The sequence below is a fragment of the Electrophorus electricus genome, chromosome 5, assembly GCF_041902795.1.
Source record: "Electrophorus electricus isolate QZ-2024a chromosome 5, ASM4190279v1, whole genome shotgun sequence".
In the NCBI taxonomy this organism is placed as follows: Eukaryota; Metazoa; Chordata; class Actinopteri; order Gymnotiformes; family Gymnotidae; genus Electrophorus; species Electrophorus electricus.
In genome coordinates, this window is record NC_137501.1 from 25,794,779 (window position 1) to 25,799,665 (window position 4,887).

Genomic DNA, 4,887 nt, shown 5'->3' on the forward strand with positions numbered 1-4,887 from the left:
AGTCAAGTAGTGGCAGAGGCTGAATGACAGGGGGCGGAGTCCACCTCGCTTACACATTCTCAATCATTCTGATAAATAATAAACGCTCATGCCCATTAAATTATATAGATTAAAGACTATTAAAGTCCAAATGCATTTGTGGTCCAGTATTTTTCTTTGGTACAAAAATTGTTCAGTAATCGTTTTAAACTATTATTCCACCCATAGTTGATTATCTGTGTACATTGTTTCTCTTTGGCTTACTTTGGTGATTCACAATTAATGACTCACTGTTTAGTCCAAAGTAGTAATGGCACTGATATGGCATAGGCAAAATTTCAGTTAGTAACGGTGGTACACAGTATAGTAAAAATACTTTTATTTTAAGCAATATTCCACTGGTCATACCACCTTTTACAACCTTACATTTGCTAAATGCAAGTAATTCCCCATGAAGCAATATGATTGATAAGTAGGGAAGGGAATATGTACTGAGAGCATGTAAACGATATTGTGCATATGTTGTGCCATAATGCGTCACTCTGGTTAATGGGTTGGGTAGGCCATTTCAAGGAACCTCTTAAAGAATATTGAGCTGAATGTAATTTATTTATTTATGCATATGTCTGTGAGTGTGCTTGTGCGTACATGTGTGAGTGTGTGTGACTGTGGTTTTGATTCTGTAAACTGGATTTAAAATAAAGCAGTGTCATAGATATAATCAGATAGTCATTTTCATTGTATAAGGAAACCCTAATGGGAATAGAGACTGTTTATACCATTTACTATTAAGTACGTGGACAAAAGAACATGAAACAGTTATCTTTAATATTTGACTGTAAAACCATTCTAATAGATAACTTCCTGAAGTCTGTGACCCAGCCATCACCGGGTACTGGGACTTTCCATTCTTGCTTGTTTCAGGTGCTTCCAGAAGGATATCAGTGGAGTTTGCACCAAGTGAATGTCTCAGCCAGTCAAGGGCATTTGTTCCTGAAAGAAAAAATTACCACTTTAGCAGCACTCCTGAGTCATTTTTCTCTGGCAACACGAAGCTCTTTCAAGCGAGCTTTGAGGCATTTGATTGGTTCCAAGCGATTCGGCTACACTTCGGAATTCAAGACACCTGGGCCAGTCCTTGTTGCACCTAGCAGCCTGTGCCTCACAGAGGAGGTGGTGCGCTTTGGAACTGCTTTGGTTATGTTTTCCCTACAACACTTTTCTCTTGCCATCACTCTGATATAGCTTCTTCATCTCATTTATCCACAAGAACCTTTCCCAGAGCTATAGGCTTTTTTGTACATTTTTGTAAGAAGCTGGGGTCCATGCCTGCACCCTGGAGAGCGATAATGATCTAGTCGAAAGATTATTCTTAATGATTCGATTATTTTCAGTAATGCCCTTTTGGGAACAGTATGTGTAAAAAGCTCCGTAATTCCTGCCCTGGTATGCAAATTAAAATCAAAATCTGCACTTTAACTTAATAATCATTGTTTTAATAATAAAAAAAATGTGTCAGACTATGGAGCCAAAACAACAAAATTGTTGCATACATTTATTCAGTATATCCAGTGCTTAAGGATGATCATTTCTCAATTCACCAGGTAGAAGCATATCCTCAACAGTCACATTATTAGAAACACTGCCTTCAACACTTAAGCATGCAGTCACAGTCTATACCCCATTTACCGAATTTGTGCAAGACAGTCCTCTGTCCCCAAAGGGGATTTATCTGCCAAGCACGGCTATAGTTGGAGGTTTTTTTTCCAACCAAGCAGAACCTAATTCCACTTGTTTAATCAGTTGCTCCGAGTCCTCAGACAATCGAAGAGTTGAGGCTGGTGTACTCTCTTTAGACTGGGCTGAAGATTTGGAGCCACGCCAGGCCTTTTGTGAATAGGACACTTCATCACCTTGTAGCCTTTCATCAGTAGTTCATGACCACGTGATGATGTTGACTGGATATTTTTTTGGTGTGTCTGACCAGCAGTGAAACTTGTCAAAAATAACCCAGCCAAACCTCTGTACATTGTACACACGCACCAGTTCAACACCCACAGCTATGCCACAACTGTACTAATTTTTATGCTGTTCTGAGTATGGTCTATAGATATCTTTTTTACATAATAATATAGAAATCGAATATTTTCTGGTGGGCAGTGGTCCTGTGATCGGAAACGTGTGATAAGTAAGATAGAGGCATGATAAATAGCTCATGCCACCAAATGGAATACAGTACCTAGTCAACTTAAAATGGACTTATTAGGTAGGTCTACCCTAATAAAGTGAGTTTAGATTATTCACTGTATTCCTAACAGCAATGACTTCAATCCAGCTCAGTGCCAGATGGCAGACATGCCCATCTGTATACTTCTGATAAATCTGCTGGCTTGTTCCTGTTCTTGTTCTGGCTTTCATCTGTGCCTCCTCCAACACACTCAGCTGAAATAACCTAACACAGGCACTGCTGCACCATGAACACCAGCGACCGAAGCACTTAACGATACATAGATGATGATATGAAAACCTGTTTTGGCCTTGTTTGCATAGTAATTTTCTGAAAGTGTGAGGTGTTTGGATCTTTAGGCTATAAGAAGAAAAGAATGGAAAAAAAGTAAATGTTTTTTGAGTAAATGTCATTTAAAAAAAAAAAATTAAAAATACAATGCTACCAAAAAACTGCAAAGATACCACTGATGGATTATGTGCAAATTACCTTTTTTATGATGCACAATGAGCTGTTTATGCTTCCAGACTTTTGTTAGCAGACTCAGCTGTTGGCTAACCCTTCTTCTGTTTCTTGTGACACTAGAATACACAGTGCCGCAATGCATCCACAGAGACTCTAAGCTATGTATATATCAGCCATGCCTGGAGGGTGCCTAGCAACACCATTATTAACCTTATACATTATTTCAGTGTGTGAGTTTTGAAAGTCCTTTTAGAGTGCAAAATTCATACTGTATGCAGGTGTGGATTGGTCGGCGGTCATGCCCACACACAAGATAAAACAAATGGTGCCTAAATTATCATTAATGGTTAATTAGTCACATTACCTGACTTGTATTTATGATCGCCCTCCATGGTAAAGCCATTAAGAACAGGTGATGAGTTTGATATAGGAGATTTTCTCAAAAACATCTGAAAATATGAGATGTATATGCAATATATGAGATGATGAGTTTTTATCAACTGAAAAAAATATGACGCATTTCTGTATTTTATGCTGTATCACTTACAAAGCGAAATCTTCACCCACAGTGTCGAATTAACACTTAGCGTGTTCATCCAGACAGTTAATTCAACACTGTGATTTGGCTTTATATTAAGACATCCAACCTATAAGTGAACCTTACTTTCTAAATTACGAAAAAAGAAAATTAGATTATGTTTAGTTATTCACGCAGCCCAAGTGTAGAGTCCAAAAAGCTCCCTCCTTGAATTCCCCTGGTCATCAACAAGGCCTGTGTTTAGGACATAAACCCTAGCCTATAGTAAAGGCCTAAAGCTCATACATTTGCATGTCTAGTAAACTGGAGGTATGGTGTTTGATCGGAGCGTAGGGACTCCATCAGTTCACCCCGCTGCGTTTAAGTGAAGTGAGTAGCAGTAAGGATCTGACGTTTATTAGCCTGGAGCCGGCATGCTTGTAAGGTAATTTATTAGTATATTTCTAGATGTCTGTATATTGGATGATTGCGCGTCGCATAATCTCGATGAGTTGTGCATTAGCATTTTCCTTAACGATAACTATAAGTTTACTATCATTTACAGGTTAACATAACTAACACGATGTTTTTCTTTTCTAATGTTTTACTTTTCAGAGATGCACTATTTTACCTATTCTGTAATGTTGTCCCACGATGTTTAGGCATGGGTCTTCATGCACAACGTGAGTGTATTATGTTTAATTTATGTGAAAATGTAGACGTAGTGTATTTTGTGAAAATATATTTTATACGTTCGTTTTTTAAATGCTAAATATTTAGTCGAACGTTTAGTGGGATTTTTAGTTGCGGTGGCCTGACAGTGAACCGGGAGGCTGTAAAAGCAGCGGGGAACCAACTTTTCAAACACAGATTGATTTTACTGACCAGACTGTCAACACGGCTTTCTCTTCGCGTTCCGGGACACTGAGGGTTGAGTTTACCAAAAACATGTGCGCTTGGTAACACACACACACACACACACACACACACACACACACACACACACACACACACACACACACACACACACACACACACACACACACACGAACACGCACGCACGCGCGCACAATGCACTGTTTTACTTCTCTTAAGTTTTAGTTCTAACCTAATTCAGTAAAGTCGTCCATGGGTTTTCTGCATTTCACAGGAGTGCCTTTTTCCAGTGATAACCTCCAAACAGATCAAACCATGTGTCCACAAGCGAAGGTCTGGGAAAACTACTTTCCAGGTAACTTTAAGCCTACAATAGCATATTAAATTTGGATGGAAAGTGATTTAAGAACTTTACATTAACTTCTGTAATGTGTCACAGGATTTTAATTAATGTCTCAGTTCCAAATCGTCGAGCTCGCCAGAAGGGGAAGTGTCAAGAAGATACCTGGAACGACCTCTCAACATACTGCCTATTAAATGGGACCAGAATTTAACTTTAGGATAAATACAAGATGATTTAAAGACTCAGGGAAACTGAGATAGTCAATACATAGGCGTGTGGCGGCATCTTCTGGCCGAACCTGATATTCTCTCTGTCCATGGTGCTGAAAAAGTGCGGTTGAGCGACATCGTTAATGGTTCCGTTGTGTACCAATTACCAATATTTGATGGTAATTTAATGCATTAATGGTGACGCCATTAATATTGCACAATAACTTACACGTGCATTTTGTCTTAAACAATATTTCTTCACTTTTTTGTT